The sequence below is a fragment of the Passer montanus genome, unplaced genomic scaffold (genome assembly GCF_014805655.1).
Source record: "Passer montanus isolate IOZ18808 unplaced genomic scaffold, ASM1480565v1 scaffold38, whole genome shotgun sequence".
Lineage (NCBI taxonomy): Eukaryota > Metazoa > Chordata > Aves > Passeriformes > Passeridae > Passer > Passer montanus.
In genome coordinates, this window is record NW_024368596.1 from 5,308,841 (window position 1) to 5,328,601 (window position 19,761).

General features: G+C 37.7%; 1 protein-coding gene across 1 annotated transcript in view; it reads left to right on the forward strand.

Moving 5' to 3' along the window:
• The window catches only part of TENM1 (teneurin transmembrane protein 1), a 782,308-nt gene that overhangs the window by 98,842 nt on the left and 663,705 nt on the right, over positions 1-19,761 (forward strand). Inside the window, exon 2 of the mRNA XM_039717552.1 lies at positions 16,874-16,972. The gene's annotated coding sequence lies outside the window, so the exon portion shown is untranslated. The remainder of the gene's footprint in view (positions 1-16,873; positions 16,973-19,761) is intronic.

Below are 19,761 nucleotides of genomic sequence, written 5' to 3' on the forward strand. Positions count from 1 at the left end.
ACTTTTATGTAGCTGCAGAAAATACTGCATTAGATTAATCCATGTTTTACTTTTACAATTGCAAAGGCTCACATGGATCTGCCATGCAATAGTTAAAAACTAGGCATGCCCTGATATATGTAATGGACTCTCTGATCTAATCATTGTGCTTACACAGCAACCGATTTCTTGCATTTTTGAAAGAGTACATGAAAGAATTTACATGCAGCTGTGTTGTCTGGGGCAAATGTGTGCATTTTTTTAAAGCTGGATAGGAAATAACAAGAAGGGATTTAGCTAATTCTTCAGAATTTGTGTGGATTAAGGAATCAAGTCTGTTAGCATTGTGTATATACTTGATTATTACAGAAGTATCTAGAAATGATGGGAACAAATAGAAAGTTAGGGAAATGGCCGTCAATACATTTGGATACTTCCTTATAGTAATCCATATTTACTATTTTTATAGAAAAATCAAAGGACTTTTCAAAATTGAAATTCCATGAGCTGGATGTAATGCTTTCTGTTAGGGCATTTTCATGAGGAATATTTCCTGTTATTACTCTCGTGTTAAGTTCTATTTTGAAAAGAGGGGAATTAAAATATAAAGATGAGATAATGGTGGATTCCATTCCTGGAGTGAGTAAGCAGCTTACAGGAGACTAGCTGAGACCTTCATCTTCCTTTAGCTGCAATAGCAAGTCTGTCTGATTTACTTTTGTATGTTGCAGAACTGCATCTTTGTAATGGCTTTTCCAATATTCTGCTGCTGAAACTTTCTAGCTTAAGCATTGGTATATTTTGGAGGGAGAAAAGGAAAAGGGAGGGCATGGCTTTACTTGAGTTCACTGGGAGTGACATTTCTTCTGTTTTGAATGATGCAAATGATCCCTTATCTTAATTTTGTAGCTACAAAAAGCTGTCTCGAGTTCCTTGGGCGTTTCATAGAGTCACCTCTAACAGCACTGGTTTTCATGGAGCTGTTTATGTGGCACTGTGGAGGACATGAGCACAGCTGTAAGGGTGACACTCAGAGGTAGAATCTTGCATGGGTGACTCATATAATGAGAAATGACAGCTGACCACAGGGATGAAAGGAGAAGGCCTAAACAGGGCAAGAGGAAAGATGAATAGAAATGGGTACATCTCCACATCGCTGAGCAATCATTGAAGAAGTCAACTGCTGTGTTGTCTCCCCTCAGTCATTTAATACTCTATTTATTTATTCATAATTTTTACACCCCCATCCCTCTTATTTTTTGAGACTCTCTGGCAAATGCTGACTTGCTTGCATAAAAGGCAAATATTCCAAACATTAAGATTACTGATTTGACTGCTGTTTCTATGTCACCATGTAAGTACAGTCAGAAGGGATTTGTACCATTGTGTTGGCAGTTGAAGGGGATTTTATGCCTGCCCTTTACTCCCTGTTTTGCTGGTAGCATTTGTACTCTCATTTGCCTTCTCCCTCCCTGGTGGATTTCATGGTTGGGAGTAGCACCTGTGGCCACTCTGTGCTCTGACAGCTGCAAGACTCAGATGCCAAGCCCTTGAATGTATTTTTTCTATTGCTGTCATGTGGGTTAGAAGAGAGCTTCCAGGCAGACATCTCAGCTGTGTCAGTGTTCATTGCTCACAGCTGGACAACAAGGCATTATTAACTTTTCACAATTTCATTCATAGTACGCTCATAGGTGCAAAGAGTTAGCTTTTTAGCACGTGAAGTTCTAGAGACTAAGTTCTGGTCTACTGTTCAATATGTTTAAAACTCCTTTTAGATCATCATGTGCTCGGGGCAGTGTTGACAGCTTCTTTTGTGCTCTGTATGTGCTCAAGAACACTCTGGGTCTGTAGCAAATTAGGGATACTCATAGAAACACCTCATCAGCATTTCTTCCTTGACTGCTGCTGGCAGTGTTTGAAATCTAATTTAGTGTTTGGGAGTACCTGGAACCAAGCATGGCTGGCTCAGCTAACCCAGGACCAGAAAGGAGGCTGTTAGTCCATGCTCCAAGCACAGCTGTAGGTTTTTGTTTGCTAGGATGTACATGTGCTCTCTGCTACAGCAGCCTCTGCATAAAACCAGCTGAGATGCCTTTGGCTTAGGATTAGAGTTAGCAAAGGATACTAAAGTCAACTCTAAGTTTACTCTGGATCATGGAAGAGGACAAGTTTCTATTGCATTTATTTGAAGGAGATTATTTTTTTCCTCCCTTAATTTCTTTTAGCATTCTGGAGAGGTGTTTTGAAGTATAACATGGCTAACATAGGCTCATTCCTGAATGACAATGAATAAGTTTATAAATTCTTGACTTTGTGACAATATTGTTGTCTAATGTGTGCACTGGTACATGGCAATATATTGTGCAGCTTTTTGACTGTTCTGGACAGGAAAAACCTCTTGAAAGCAGCAAATTCTTATGGCCTAGAAATGGTGTTTGAATGTCAATGGAACTAGATAGTCAAACAGACCTAAAAACTCTACCTCTCTAAGACTTGTTGTGAATTTAAAAAGCAGAACTAGAATTAAAAATTGCAATTCAAGTTTGATGAGATAAATTTAGAAATATCACTAATTGCTTCCCTGTCACAATCCAGTGAACAATATCTTGTAACTCCATTTCTGTTCAACGGACTGTAAGTTGGAGAAGAGGTAAATGCAACTTTTCTGCATGAGATATAAAGACATTTGTGGGAAATCATATTTCCACTAGTGGGCTTATGCTCTGCATTCTGTTCAGCTCCTTACTGCTGAAGTTTGCATACTGAGCTCCCAGTTTGAATATTCGCATGATTTCTCTCTGAAGATGATTAATTTATACATTCTCTCTTGTACAGAGCTCTAGGCTTCAGAAAACTTTTTGTGGAAAATGGGCACACAAATTATTTTGACTCATACAATTTAGTGAGGCAACATCATGGAAAATATAGTCTCTTTTCTGTTGTAAGCAAAATGTGTTGGGGGGAGAGATGACCTTCAGAGATAAGGCTGAAATCAAGCAAAAATGCATTCCCTTCCTATTTCACATCAAGGCTGATTTTTATCAGAACACTTGGATGCATTCAGAAAAGGAATTTAAGAGCTGGGATGGACCTTCAAATGTACCTGTGTGACTCTAAATGTTACCTGACCAATTATTATTTCCCTGTTTGTCGTATACTAGTCTTTGAGGTGAAATCTTAGCGTGATCAAGGCAGTTAAATGCCTTGTGTGCAGTCTGGGAGAGGTATTTCTCTGTGTGTAAATGTGAAAACTTTTCTTTTAAATAGGATGCTTTAATATAAATGAATTTTTTTTTGTTTTTTACAACTTTATTTTGTGCACATATAAAAACGTATTTCAGTCTATTTTATTTCTGCAGCAAATGAGCTCAAAAGCTTCTTTTTATCCTCTGCTTATATATGGTCAAGTTCCCACTGAACCACAAAGCTGCTTAAGGACCTGCACACAGTCATTTGTATACAGGGCAAAAGACTTGCTGCCTGTTTTGCTGTAAACAGAGCAAAGATCTCTTTAACTCAAACAATCCTCTCCCCCTCTGCAAACCACAGGCCATATGAGCTTATGGGTTTACAGGCAAATCCAGCCTGCAGCTGAGGATGCAGGGCTGAGCAGAGAGTGCTGTTGGGCTGGGCACTGCCAGTCGCTGTCTGTGTGTGCTTTGAACATGTCCTGCATTTCTCTGTGTGGCTGTGTTTGCTGCATCTGTGACTTTATCTTCCTACAGCCCCTGCAAGGCATGTTTTCTGCACCCCACTTCATGGCTGCTGCTATGTTGTTCTGTTAGGTCATGATGTTCAGAACTGTTGAGGCAACTGGAATAAATGGAAAAAAAATAAAATCAAGACTGTATTTCCCCAGAATTGCATGGGATGTAATTCCTGCTGCTTGTAATGGGCTTTATAATTAATCGAGGTTAATTTACCTGGCAGTGCTGTACTCTGTTTCCCATGCACTGGGCAGTATCACACTCAGAAGTGTCTTAGTACTTTTAAAAAATGGAAAATCAATATGTAATAATAAGCAGTGTTACATGTTATTACATGCATAAATATGCCAGCTGATGCCTGATTACGTGTGATTTATTTTTCAACAGCAGTGTGACACTATTTAGTTCTTATGATCAGGTAGGTGTCAGCCCATAGAAAATGTTTGGTAATTCCATTTCCTAAAGTTGGTACAAAGGACTTGAACACACCTAATGTAATTTCAGCAGAGATGGAAGATGAAGAGCCACTGACTCATCTTGTTGCTCAAGATGTGTCTCTGCCAATTCCTGTTGAGTGTTCTGTGTTGGAAAGAGCAGTGTGGCAGCTCCCGAGAATTTGGCTGTGAGAATTCCCTAACTGGCCAGAGGAAAACAAATATAGCAGGAAGTTAAAAGGGTAAATGTCCCTGAAGTGCTTGTTACTACTCATGATTTTTGTGCCTTAGTTTCACATGGGATTTTTGAAAGTGATCTGCTTTGAAAGGCTGATTTTTTCTGCTGGGCACCATATGACAATCTTACTGTTCTAGCTGCTTTCCAGGCTTTGATTTGTTTTGGATTCTCATGACTGCTTAGTTTTTGAGGGTTAGGGAGGATGTATCCATGGCAAATAATGTGCTGGCTTCTGTAATATTGGCATTGCTGAAAATAGCTTAAATTTTGTTTGTGAGCTTACATTAGGATTGAAAGACCAAGGCTTTTAAAAGGTCTGGTACCAGAGGCTTTCCTGGCCCCTGCTCTGCAGCCTGGGCACGCTCGGATCCTAATCCCTGCCTGTGATGGTCCTGAGCCAGTGCCAAAAGAATCAGATGGCCACAAAAAGAGTTCTTGGAAGTTTGTTAGTGACTGGCATGTTAATAGTGTTAAAATACTTCATCATAAAGCAGGAACTAGAAGACTTTAAGGTCCACCAAATTTTTAGTCTTCCAGTTTTGAAGTGTTAAACTGCTTTGTTTTACCTGCTGTGTTCACATATATAAAATTAATAGGAGCATTCTTCTAGAAGTGTTAAAGAGATGGCCATGAAGGCTTTCAAATAAGCAGGTCTTCCTTACATGCAAAACTATTTAGGCTTCATCCTGCAGTTTTCATGACTTTTCTCTAACAAGATATGCATCTGCACAGCTGACTGTGGAGATAATCTTAAGCCCCGCTATTTTAGTCTCTAAAATAATACAAGATGTTCAATCAGTTTTGTTTTAGGAAGGAACCACAAGAACAGTTTTCTTTAAATTCATTTCCTATTGGTATGAAATTTTTGTGATTTTTCTTTTTCCTTTTGCCCCCAAAATCCATCTCATATTTCACAGATGAGGAAACAGAGTGATGGTGTGTCACATCCAGTTATATCAGTCACTGTGGCAGTCATTACTGACACAGCTTAATGCAGTCTGACTGATGTAATCAGACATGATGTCTCTCACAACGTACAGTATCACCCTGAGAAATATAAAGAGACACAGGTTTCAGAAAAACAAAGTTAAGGGTTGTTTTACAAAAGAAATAATAACCCATGGCATTGTGTCTGCAGACAGGCACCCAAAACAAGTAGGTCCTTCTGGACAGAGCAAGACAAGTGTGCTAAATTCATTTCCTTAGGGAACATGAAGGGTTTTTTGGGCCCACTTGAATAAACTTCATTTGTAAAGGAATCAATGCAACTTTCTGCAGCAGTAATTTCTCTTTCTGTTCCTCACTTAAAGCACAGTGGTGTCCATCTCAAAAAGGCATTTTGAGTGCTTCTCATTCTGGGATACCCAGCTTATGACCTCCGGAGTTTCTGGTTTCAGCGAGCTGATCTGACTTATCTCACATTTGGCTTTCAAATGTGAGAATGTCCAAACAACTAGTCACAAAGGACATTTTAACTTTGGAAGGCACTGTGTAGCATCAATGCATAATTTGTTTCCAGCTTGGTGTATTCATTGATGGCATTTTGAATTTATTTTACTGTCCTCACAGTTTAGTTGCTGCAGCTGAAGTGCCCAGATGCAAACAAAGTTTTTATTTGTACTCCTTGATGCGTAGGTAGAGCAGAGACAACTTCTCTGATCATTAGAGGCAGGTGCTCAACCTGACGATTTCACAAGTTTGTTTGAATTTATTGATCCAAATCTCAGCTTTAGCTTTCCTGGCCTCTAGAACAGCATGTGAATTCTGAGTCCACTGAAGTCAGTCCCAAGCTTCCCATTCTCTTCAGCAGGGCAGGCTCAGACGTGCAGAGGTCACTCCAGGGACTTGCTCAACTTGAAGTTGTTTGAAAAAATTGTCCAGCTGGTTAAAGTGACAATTGGATAAGACATGCCATGTGAAGTGTCTGAAGGATGTTGAGCCTGTGAAAAACCACCTATTACTATCACCTAAGTAAGTGAGAACTGAAAATTCCATTGAAATGGAAAAAATATTGATCAGTAACAGTGAGAGAAACACTTGTTCATACCTAAAAAAAAGGGGGCTATAAGCCTTTATTAGGGATCCATTCATGACTAAAATAAAAGTAATAAACATTAATGTGATTCTGGACTCATAAATTCTACTGGAGACATGATCAAGCTGTAATTATAACAGACATTTAAATTAATGGGTTGGCCATAAATTTAGCTATCAGAACTGTTTAAAAATATAGAACTTAATCTGTATTTCTGTCTCCGTCTCCAGAAACATCTTTTAATGTCTGTTCTTAAAACAGCATTTAACTTGATTGGGTTTTTTCCCCCTAAAAGTGAAAATGAGTGCAAATAATTTGTGGTTTAAAACAGGAAAAAAGGAAAAAGAAAAAGTCAAAGGTTCTATGCAGGAAAACAAATGTGTCTCTGTCTGCCTCTCTCTGTCACCAGCATTTTAATGATCACTTTATAACTTTACTATCTCTGAACTTAGATCCATTTCAGCTTCCTCAGCTTAATTTGCATTCAGAGCTATTTTGCTGTTTTGGGAAGTATTGATTGAGAAAGCAGTAGAGCAGTTTTTATGCGATGTCTGTGGAAAACGGAGGGATGTGAGGCTGGAGTTGCTCCTTGCAGGGACCTGTTGATACCTCTACAAAAATACTGAGTCCCTGTAAAGGTGTCATTGCCTGGTGTGTCCAATACATGCTGCTGTTTATCCTTTCTGGAGGGGGTAGCAGCTGTAATGTTTAATGTGATACATATTTTTAGGTAAAAATTAATTAGTGTGAATAGGCAGAGCACCCTGTGGTGTCACTGTTTAGTCAGTTTTCTATGGAGAATCACACTTCAATAGGAAAAACAATGGGGGTTTTTTGTGTTCTAAAGACATAGCAAAACCAAACAAATTAAAATTAGCAACTGATGTGTCATTTTATCATACGATTTCCTACTTTCTTTGCCATCCATTCCTCTGCCATTAGTGAAGGGAACTGTGTGGGGGAAAAGATGAGCAAAAGCTAAGTGAAAAACCTCAGACAAATGCTATTTTTCTTTTCCAGTGCAGGCACTGCCAACTCCTGCCTAGAAAAAATGCTTCTGAACCTTTCATCCTTCCTTTTGGATGGTGGTACCAGAGAAATTTGTCTCAGTAACACAATTAGGATCACCTGGATGGAAGTGAGAGCTGTCAGGGGTGTTTTAAACTCTCCCGGTTTGGTGCTGTGTGACAACGTGATGGACATATACAGCACTTTGAGAGTCTAAATTACTGAGAGAACTGACCTAGGAAAGAGAGAAACAAGACTGCTTAAATAATAAGAACAATTCCTTAATAAATACAGTGAGGGGAGTAAATACAACAATGAAGCCTGTTCATATGTTAAATCTGTTAAGATGTAGTTGATCAGAAATTTTAAAAGAATTGTCTTAGCGTGGCTTATCTGAAATATGATCAGAGGTAAAATGTCTTTGTGGTTTGTGCAGGTAACTATTTGACAGAAATGTTGTTTGGAATCACCTTATTATTGTAATCAGTTTGAGGGTGAGGGTTGGTGGTTGTTTTTTCTTTAAACAAAGAAATCAGTTTACATAACTGTGACCCTTGTTTTACCTGCAGTATCTCAGCCCTCCCTCTTCTCCCAAGTCCATTCTGATCCATTTGTCATTTTGGAGGTTTTATGAAGTGTGGCAGGGAAGAGCTAAATCTATTGTATCCCATCTGTTAGGGGTCAGAGGCAAATAAAACCACCACCCAGGAACATGCTAGTGGGGAGGTAATATATAATACAATAAAATAGCTTTCCTTTCTCCATTCTTGGATAAATCTATACCAATTTCTAATACAAATAATGCTTTAAGAGGCTGTAAAGTTCTTCAATCATATCCCCTGCAACCATGATTATGGACAGTTCCATCTGCAGGGATATTTTCAGGTATATTTAGCTTTAAGCATGTGTGTAGATTTTGCTGAATAATCAGATTGCTTGCACACAAAGGTGAATGAACAGACTTAAAGTTGTGAAGCTTACCCTCCCCATTGCCAAAGAATAGCATTTCAAGCTGGTTACTCCATAAATTAATGTTTGAGACTGTGTACAAATACCTTGCTCAATTATTTAATTAATAAATAATTGGATTATGAATAAAACACTAAGATATTCTCGGTTTTCTGGGGGATTTTGTTTGCTTTGTTGTTGGTTGGTTGGGGTTTTTTTAAATTACAGTGTGGTCTTTTACCTACATACTGAATTTGCTCATTTTTTTCTTGGAAAAGGATTTTTCTCTTCTCTTTCTGAAAAAGTAGCACGTGGCCTAAGAAACTACTCAGAGTCTGTGTTTGCAATCTTAAATATGTTTTTTCTTTTCATGTAGGAAACTCTATGGTAGACATTTGGTGTCAGAAATCTGTGACAGAATAACATACACTAAAAAGAGAATATAAGGGTATTTTGTGGTGTAAATCGCATTATTGATTTTGTTTTTTAATAGGAGTATGCTTTTTATTTCTCTTTGTTGTATTCTGGGCCAACTGTTTGTTTGATAAACACTTCCTGAGAATATCCAGCTTCCTGTTACTAAAAGTGCAATGTAGAATTACTGCAAATGAGGCAGGTGAGAGGTGCCAGCTTTGCTTTGTTTACTTTCCCCCCTGACAAGTGTTTCTGTGTACAGATAATGTGGAACATTGAGACTGCATTTCCCTTAAGGGCACAACTTTTCAAACACAAAAAGGGTAAAAAAAACATTCTAAGAAACAGAAAATGGCTTGGGTTTGCCTCCCTAAATTGGCAGGGAAGACTTCAGGCAGTTTGTGGCACCTGAAATAGCTTTTATTCTTTTTGCTTCTCCTTGGCTATGTTTGAAGGTGATGATGTCTCTTTAAGTCTGCTGTCGCTTGTGCTGCCTGGGAACAGATAGCTTTCTCCTTATTTCTTGGGTTTGCTCTGCTATCAACTGGGATGAAGAAGATAGGCAGGCAAAAGTAATTAATTTTCAATATTTCACGTTCTTCTTACAGATGGAGGAGGGAGAATTTCAAATTAAACCAGCTTTTCTTCTACAAGAAAAACAGACATTTGCTTGTATCACTTCAAATTTGTATTAGACCGTATTTTATTGTTGAGAAGTCATGTTGCTACACTGAATAATGCAACATGGGCTGACCTATTTGAATGTTGAAACATTGATTCACCTGTCAGCATTTTTGAGCAAATGGAAATATTTGTTTTTGTCTTCAAATGAAAGTACAAAACAGAGCAGATATTTGCAGGCCTGAGTAAATCTCAGTGGACAAAGTTTACAATATATATTATGAACTCCTAATTTCATGAAGATTATTCTTTATTTTAAGATGGTAGACTAGAAATTTGTGATCAATAGCATAAAAATTCATTACCATGTTGGAGTATGTCACATTAGTAGTTAATGTCTGCACCCCCATTTAATGAGAATATTTGAAACATTCTATTATAAAGCCTAATATTTAGTATAAACATACTCCGACACTTGTGTATATAATTGTTAATAAAAGAAAAGGCAGTTCAGCTCCTGAGCTAGAGGGCACATCTTAAGTAGCCTATAAAAGGAGACAACATGTCCAAGCATTTGTTATGTAGGTGTCTTTTCAGAGTTCTCAATATCTGTATGTATAAGCTCCCCAAATTTTTATTAGCCATCTGTTTATAGTAGGTGTGTACTTGGTTTTTGTTTTTTTTCCATTTCACTGTAATTATTACTCTGGCAACAAGAACAAGTTGAAATTGTGGCTTGTCTCTTGGAAGTTCTGCTTTCATTACATATGGTTCTCTCCATTAAAATACAGACCAGTTGCTCAAGCCACCCTAAGGGGAAAGCACTGGGCATGTTGCTCCCAAAATTAGGCACACAGGCACATTAACAGGAGTAGTAATTGCCTATGTTATTTGTTGGCTGGAGCACTGACTGTGTATATAAATTTTTGAATTATTGTACTGGCTGCAGCTCATTGCTAGTGAGCATCCACTGCCACCTCCTTTCCTAGGAAATGAAATATCCTTTCTAGGTAACTATTTATGTTTATACTTAGGGTTTTTAATGACTAATGACAAATGTTTTCATGTTTGCTGTTTTGAATTGCATGCCATATGTGTTGGCCTGACCTTTGAATGAACAATGTGATGGGTGCTGCTTAGAAAATATGGAACAGAGTGGATTATGCATAGATTTTATACAGCAAAGGAAAATTGGAGGAGAGGAATCCACCTGGTTCCTGAGGAGCAGGATCAGTTCTAGACAGAAAGCCATTCTGAGAAATGCTTTAACTGTGTCTGATCACAGCAGGTTTTTCCTGTTGCTGCAGTTTTTTCCTTTTCTCTGGACACATTTGCCCGTGAAGGGAGGGATGGGTGCTGCTTTCCTCTTCTGATTAAGGAATGAAGAGACAGTTCTGCCAAACTGCTCTTGCAGCTGGCTGGTACTCAAAGGGCCATTCTAACATGTTGCTGTTCAAAGAGGGCTCCCGTGCAGGAGATGAAACTGTGCCCTGTGCTGTGCATGGAGCCTTAACTATGAATGGAGGGGAATGTCCATGTTGCACAAAGGTACTGGGGCATGAATGATCTCAGCCATACAAGGCACCTCTGGGATTGATTGTGTCTTTTTGAGAGAAAACTTCTAGGAATTTCTCTCCTCAGTTTTATCCCATCTTAATGAATGCTGATCTACTCCAGGTCATGAATAAGTAAAAGACAGTCCTCAATTCTTCTGTGTGTATGTACAGAACTTCCTCGGCTTTTTAAAGTAAATAGAAGTTGGTGTTTCAACAAAGAATGAAAGAAAGAAACTCAGAATTGCTGAAAAAGTGTTTCTTCTTTTTCACCCTATTTTTAGATACTGCTCAAGAAAGCTTGTGAAATTTTTTGTGGCTCATCTCAGCTACTCACCACTGAGTTAATTATTACCCATTTAAAATTCTGTGTAGTTCAAATAATTGCTGTCTCCATTCCTCTCCCTTTCTTTCTTTTCCACAAACATTTATATTTCTGTGGCTTTCAAATACTTAAGTTGTGGTATCAAGCATGTAAACTCAATTATCTGTCAGAATTAATGAGCAAGCTTACCCACAAGTGTCTCATTTTTCACTGTGTACAAAATAAGCAGGGAGGGCATATTTTAGTATCTATAGGCTGCGGTAGGTATAACATTATTTTGATATATGGCACAGCCTCCTTAATGAGATCATTGCAGGAGTGTTTTGCATGTGGTAGATGCGTGAGATGCAGATGATTTTTGTTGCTGACAGCAGCCATCACACTGACTCATGCGAAGTTTGTGCTGTAAATTTTCTTTGAGCTGTAGACACATCAGCAGTATCCCTTGCATATCTAAATATTATATTGTGTACATTTTCACCTGTATTCAAGCAGTGCTATGGCCTAGTTTGTTTTATCCTTGAAAAGCAATATTTTAATGCTTGTGTTTTCCTGTTTTCCATAAAGTAACATTGAGGGAAATGTATTATTTTCTTGAAAATAAAAGATTGTTGTCAAAGACAAAACATTAGCAGTCTTGCTGGTATAAACTCGTAGGTCTCTTCCTAATCTATAGTTTAAATTGAGCCTGGGCTGGCCAAATGCCCTGAACTCCTGCTGTATTCAAAACAGCAATGTGGGCTGAATAAACTTGTAGAACCTGGGCTTTTTTTACCTGGCCCTTGGTGCTTTTTGAAAATCAGTCTTTTTAAGAAATTAATACTTGAACATTTGGCATCTCATTATTATCTAAAATCTTGGCCTTGAGCCTGATGGACCCATTATCCCTCTTTGCTCAGACACACTTCAGTTTGAATAGCGTCTCCTCCACAATATCATTATGGGATTTGGGTTTTTCACATTGATCTTCTCTGTTGTTTGCTTTTATTTCTCTTAAAATAGGTGAATTGAACTGAAGTGTGACTTTCTGAACAAAAAATAAACCAATTTGTTTCTGCTGTTAAACAAAATGATTGTGTTCATCTCTAGGTGTGTATCACACAGTCAGAGGAGCAGCAAGAGATAGTAACAGATATTTGCTGTTCAGTGCAGTTACATATCTCTTCTATAAGGTCCCACAAAATTTGTTTCATGGGACTTGCAGAGGAATTTCAACTTGCTTCAGCAAACTCATAACCTTCAAACAACCATGAGAACAGTGCGATTTTGTTCGATGCTCTCTGGCATAGCTGTCAGCTCCAAAAAAAGCTTGAAATCTTTTCTGGGTTTCTGGTTTGCTCCTTCCTAATCCCCACCTTGCCTGTCCCAGTAAAACTGATATATGATCATCCTTTGGTGTCAAAATATACCTGAGGCTGGAATGCTACTCTTGATTTAGAAGGTTTGTACACAGGAAAGTTAGGTGTGACTGTAGTTATAGACTGACCATAATTCCATTTGAATGTATTTGAGAATTCTTTCAAACACAATGCTTTTAAATAGTAAGGTATAGTTCCTAAATTTCTGTTAGGATGATGCTTCCACCAATCTCTTCCATTAGGAGTCCTGTAGAGCACTTTATTTCTCAGAAATCAAGCTCTATGTTTAATGTTTTCTTTAATAGACTACCCCAATCTCACAGCTCTTTAGTGTCTAATGAAATATAACTGTGTAGTGAAACTGATTAAGTTGAAAATAGCACTTTTTGTAATGAGGAAGGAGCATAAAAATGATTTGGGACGAAGATACTGATTAGATTTTAAAGGCAAAAATCTAAATAATGAGATCTGCCAAATTGATAAGTGATGTCTTGATGCAGTTTTAATGAACACAAGCCCTTTTTTGAGCTAAAGAAATGTTATAGTAATAATAAGTTATTTTCAGGATTCTGTTTACTTTGGAGAGTACATTAGTTACAGAGGTGACACCTGCATGTTTTGTAGACTGGTCTTTCCTTTTCCAGCAATTAAATCATGGCCTTAGTAAGCTGAGAGATAAAACACTTATTAACTTCTGAAAGGTGAGGATTTTGCCCTGAAGCTTCATATTAATATAAGTTGTTGGGCAGTATATATAAAATGAAGTTAATGTGATGAAGGAAGGACTCTGAGAGGTGTTAAAGAGAAACCTGCAAACAGAAAGAAAAGTGAACTTCTTTCCTGACATAGCACAGGTTGGCCAATCAGCCTAAATTGGAGGCTGGTTTCCATATTTCTTCTTAACTTTAGTTCTTGTTCCTTTGTGTTCTTTATCAAACCAGGTATGTGATTAAACAGTCAGGTTAACCTCAAAGCTGCTCTGTTTGGGGAGTTCAGTGTTGTCATGGCAGCTCCCTCCTTCAAGGAGGATGCTGCTCCTGCTGCACAGGGGCAGCAAACAGCTCTGGAGCCGTCCTGGAACTCAGTTGCCACAGCAACGTGGTGCCTGGTACAAGCAGAGAAAGCAAAACAGATGGCAGAAATATTGTGCTGCTCCAAGAAATCTCAAGGTTTCCAGAACAATAACACTTCAAATTCCCATTTCCCGCCTCAAAAATGTTAATCAAGCTGCTTTACTCTATTATACTGCAAAATCAGGAACGCTGATGTAAAAATAAGACCCCTTTCCTAGGGAACTACCAAAGATACTAATGGAGATTTACTAGCTTGAAGCCAGGAAGCTGAAAGGTGAATTGTTTACACTTCAGTCTAGATGGTTTTCTCTCCTATGGACGAAGCATTTAAGAACACACTTGACATTTTCTCAATCAAAAGTTACTGAGAAGTCCTTCTTTGAGTTGCTTGAGGACATAGGACTCTTTTTTTCTCTCTCACTGCTGTGAACCAACATCTGTGTCTATGAAAAATCATCCACAGAAGTGCTAGCCCCGTTATCCTTCTGTTGTGCTTTGAAAGATACTTTAACTTGGGGAAAAAACCTTATTCTGAAAATAAATATTTCCTATAGAAAATAAATTATTTTCATAATTTGCAAAAAATTGTCAACTGTTGGGATTTCAGGTTGTTTTGTTTCAATGACAATGTTGGTGTTTTTTGGCTTTTCTGGAAAGAAACCTTGTAGTATCAAACAAAACTGATTTCTGATAAATTATAGTTTGTTTGTTTTAATAAGGCATTATTAAGCTTAAAAACAAAAAATTGATTGGCCTTTCAATGCATAGAGATGGTTGCTTTTACACATAAACACGACAGACTATAACCAGGAACTGGGTTTGTTAACGGCAGTCCAGGGCAGGGGCTCTGAGGGAGAGTCATGTTTGAATATTACTTTTAACTGCAGATCCCTGAACTACTGACTGTTCACCCAGGGTGTTGCAGTCATGGTATCATAAGGTTTCCAATGTGCACATAGGACTCTGCTGGGTATGAGACAGCCGTAGTATAATGCAAGTTATTTGTTAATAAATACTCCTATTTTAAAATATATGACAATACATGTGCGTATTTTAAAGTAGGATATTGACACAATGTTCCTGACAAGTAGGGGACAAACTTTGATACACTCTGATACCAGGGCACAAATTATGGAGGAGAAATGGTCATGCTGGTAGAAGGCTTAGCCTGGACAGGAGAAGGCCTTGGGGAAACCTTGCTGTGGTCCTTCAGTATCCAAATAGGGCTCATAATAAAGATAGTACACATACTGTGCAAGGACAAGGAAATGCTTTTAAACTAAAAGAGGGTAGCTTCAGACTGGATATTAGGAAAAAATTTTTTACAATGAGGGTGGTGAAGCCCTTGCACAGGTTGCTCAGAGGGATGGTAGATGTACTCCCCCCAACCCTGGAACGTTCAAGGCCAGGTTGGATGAGGCCCTGAGTAATGTGATCTAGTTGAAGATGTCCCTGCCCATGCCAGGGTTGTTGGAATAAGTGACCTTTAAAAGCCTCTTCTGACCAAAATAATTCTACAGTTTTCAGCCACCTCTGTCCTAGCTTTTTGTAAGAGGTGATGTTGATGGATTTCCCAGGCTGGGGAAAAAGTAATTTTAATTCCATATTTTGTGAACTTGTTAGCACCTGTAATGGAAGCAAGGCCACAAGAACTACTCAAACAGATTCAGGCTCAGGTCCCTAAAAGCAGATGTGGTGCAAGCCATTCAGTTTTTATTTTCTTTTAATAATCTCTAGTATTGTCTAAAGGTTTGCCCTACAGACTCAGTAGGGAACAGTCTTGATCCAAAACCTGAATATTTTCCATATGGCTTTATGAAAGCGTATGCAGGAGCAGTCACACAAACATTATTTCTGTGAATAAAATTTTTATTATTCAATAGCAAGAAGACAGGTATCACTTGGTAGAACAAGTGAGCAATACTTTTGTCTTTGCGGGACTGATTGAAATCAAGGAGAGGAAATGCAAATTCATACACCTGATGTTTCCTAGTTGTTACCAGAAGAACACATGCTACAATTTGACATCTTAGAGAAAGTCTTGAATTTATTTTTTTTTTGGCCTACCAAATAAGCTCATCCAAGTTATAATGAACGAAATAGGAACTTCTCACATTCTGTTTATTGAATTTATTTTCCCTACATATCACTATGGATGCTTTCTGATGTAGATGAACCTATATTCTATTTTTTCACCAAAATGGGAAACTGAAGTAAAGTAATGCATTCAGAATGCTTATCTGGTTGGTTTTTCTCTGATCCTAAGTATGCTGGTTGTTAGATGAAATAATAAACATTCTATCTGCTTGAAATCAGTGCCAGCTTTAAGGCAATAATTCTTTGCAATGCTTTGCAGCTGTTCTGAATATATTTATTTCTCACAGCATGAAAAATATTCTAATGCATATGAAAAATAAAAAAATGCAATAGTGCAAATGGAAACAAAGCTTTATTTTTTTCCTATGTAGAAGAGAATTGCAAAGTAGCCTTATTCACAGTTCCCAGACAAGCAATATGTGTTAATATCTGCCTTTATTAATTTTTCAATATCTTGCAGCCTAGTTAATCTGTGTTATATAAACACATTAAAGCAGGAGAATCCTTTCTCAGACAATATCTTGACCTTCAAAATTTGTGTAAACTGATGACTCTTCAGCCCAATTCCAAATCTAGTAATTAATGGGCACAGTCCTCGTTATCATGAAGCAGAGAAAGGGACTTTGATGTTGCAGCTGTCCTGGTGCAAATCACATGGAGTTCTCTAGATTTAGTCTGGTAGAACACAGAATTGGTTCTTTTACTTCTTGATCCTTTCTTAATGTAAAAAAAAAATAAATCTGCTATATAGTTTTCTTGATAGTGTGTCTTCCTTTTACACACTGTTTCTCTGTTATTCCTAAATATTTGCTATATTTCAAAGTTAGTAAAAGCAAGTATTTTTAATGTAGATGGCTATCCAGGAGTGGAGGCCACTGCAGAATCTGCAGGGTCACAAATATCATTAATTCTCTGATTAAGCAATACTATTTAATGCTGAAGTCGTATTAAAACAGTGACTTGCATTTACTTTAAAATGATTGTTTTGAACACGTCTGCTATATTTTACAGTTCTGTTGCAAGAGTAATTTATTTTTCAGATTTGAATACAATTGTCTTTATCTGTCATTTTCTTCACAGCAGCATAGCCCTGCCACAGTCTTCAGCTGAGCTTGCAGGAGATGCAGAGAGGCTTCACTGAGTCTTCACAAAGGGAAGAATTTTCAAATTAATAATTAGGTGAGTTTAAAGAAAGCAACCGCAGCAAGATTTTGCTATGAATCGCCTGGTCTCGGGTGTGGTATCAGATTAAAGTCTGGGAAAAATGTAGGCATAAAAAGTCAGTGAATTATTAGAGCTAAGAATTTAATTAATAGTTTGTTCCTTGTAGACTGGTAAGTACAGAACTCACATTTTTCAAAGTTACTTCTGAATAAGATTTAATATGCAGATTATGTGTATACATACAAGTTATTGTGAGCAAAGACTCAAAATATGTCTGAGAAAACTGGTTTGGTTCCATAGGTCAACAAGTAAGATTTTCTACACCAAAGGAATTACTTCTTTCAGAACCAAGTTTATAATACCAGAAAAATAACTATCTAAAGAGGCATATTTTTTTCTTTGTTTATTTATTTTCTGTATTTATTTTATTTTTATAAATGCTGTAGAATTTCTGTTAACTGACTTCTGAGCTAGAAATGTATTAAAAATTAAGCTGAGCAGCGTGAAGACAAACTGATAATTAAATGTATGAGTTTAGCTGAACATTCAAAGCAGCATTTGTTTGCTTATAGTGTTTGGAAGTAATCTCAAGGTTCATTGCTGATAAAGTACATGTATTTTGGGTTGATTCTAAATTCCAAACAGGACAGGTGCAATAAAAGGATTGGTTTTTGTGCCAGTGTCAGTTCCACACTGATCTTTGTTCCAGCCATTTCAGTAACAACATGTGGATGTCTGGGCTTTGCCCATTGCTCCTTGGGAGGGAATTCTCCTCAACAGAGATGCTGCTCTCCCCTTTCTGTCTGCACACCTCTGCAATCTGTTTCAGGCTAGGACAGCCCTCTGCCGTGAAAAGTAAAGTTGGATGTTTCTGTTTTGCAAGAAAAAAAAACATATTGAAAATATATACATTATTTTCTCTAGAAAGGTCATTGATGCCTCAGAATGCTGCTGGAAGTCTGTGTAAATTGACTTAATGGGCTGACAAAATTTCAGATTCTTTTCCAGTTCCAAGAGTTTATCCTTTAATAAAATGAATACTTGCAGTCCTTTTCATATCTGGTTTGTGGGAGACGAAAAATTGGGTTTTAGTTAATTTTGGTTTAGAACAGATAACATTTTACTGGGGAAAAAAAGGCAGCACAATAAAAGAAGATATAATGAAATTAAACTAGTGCTGCAGAAAAGTGGGGTTTTGTCTCTAGATTTAATGTTAAAAGTGAAGACATTTTCTTCAGGGGAGAATTGAGTATGACCATAATTCCTGTCAATTTTGTAACTTCTTCTAGAGTACAGGGTTACAATAACAGAGCTCAGATTACAGGGAGTACTTAATTTAATAAAAAAGTTAAATTATGGTAAGATTGCAGCCAATTCTGCTCCATGTTGACTCCCTCAGATTACAGGGAGTACTTAATTCAATAAAAAAAAGTTAAATTATGGTAAGATTGCAGCCAATTCTGCTCCATGTTGACTCCAGTTTTATTTGTTTTCTCTACACAGTTCATCTTTACCTCTTTTAGCTTATTTTCTACACTCTCTTTGCTTCAAGTGTGTTTACAAGGTGGATTTTGGGGTGATACAGTGACAGAAATAAAAGGAGGTCTCATTCACTGGCTGATTGGTAGTGCCTGATGCCATATATAATTTCACATAATTCATATGAAACTCTGGCTGCCTTGTCTCTTAACATTGAAACCAGTCATGCTGTAGTATGGTTTAATTTAGATGTTGCATTTTCCTGTTTCAAGTGTGTGTTAATGATGGTAGAGCACCCTCCACATACCTGAGTGGGGCATCAGTAACAAAAATAATTTATTGTCATTGTGTCAGAACAAATTCTAGATAATGCTACTTGCATCACTGCTTAATTTTCAGTGTCCTCTTAATCAGTAATGCTGGCAAGGCTCATTTTTCTTCTTCTTTTCTTGTATTCCTTCTTTTCACATAACAAGAAGATGTCTTTTCAATGTGAAATTAATTTCTTAACCTTGGTGCCCAAAGCATCAAAAAAAGTGGAAGTTCTGAGAAAGACATCAGCCTAACACTGCTGATGGAGATGCTTTGTCCTATCATCTGGCAGCACTTGACATGGCAGACCCTGCAGGATGTTCATTACTTTCGCAATGAAGTCGTTCACAGTAGCAGAAAGACAGGTGTGTGTGTACATCAGTTTGAGAGAGCTGAGTACACAATTCCCAAGGTGTAAAAGAATAAAGCAGCTGCCTTGCAACCTTTACTCTGTTGTCTTGGAAAGCACCAGTTTAACTGTGGCCTTTCCAGCAGACCCCTTCAGGATGTTCATTACTTTCGCAATGAAGTCGTTCACAGTAGCAGAAAGACAGACAGGTGTGTGTGTACATCAGTTTGAGAGAGCTGAGTACACAATTCCCAAGGTGTAAAAGAATAAAGCAGCTGCCTTGCAACCTTTACTCTGTTGTCTTGGAAAGCACCAGTTTAACTGTGGCCTTTCTGTCTCCTTTCCTTGCCAAATGCCCACTTTTTTTGAGTTACATGCTAATGTGCTAAGCTCCATCAGGCAAAGACTGATTGTATTTAGAGAAAAGATTCTGTGTTTGCATAGAACATATCAACAGGAAAGCTGAGTTCTAAAGAGCAATAAAGGCTTCCCAGTTGTCACCATGAAGATCAAGAGCAAGCATAAATATAGGACCTGGAACACAGACTGATAGAAAAGAAGGTAAGACTTGAAGTAACAGAAGGCAGCATTGAACACAGGGGTGATAAATATGACAGCTGCTGTGCTCCTAAGGCTGGGAGGATGTATAAAATCAGTATGATTC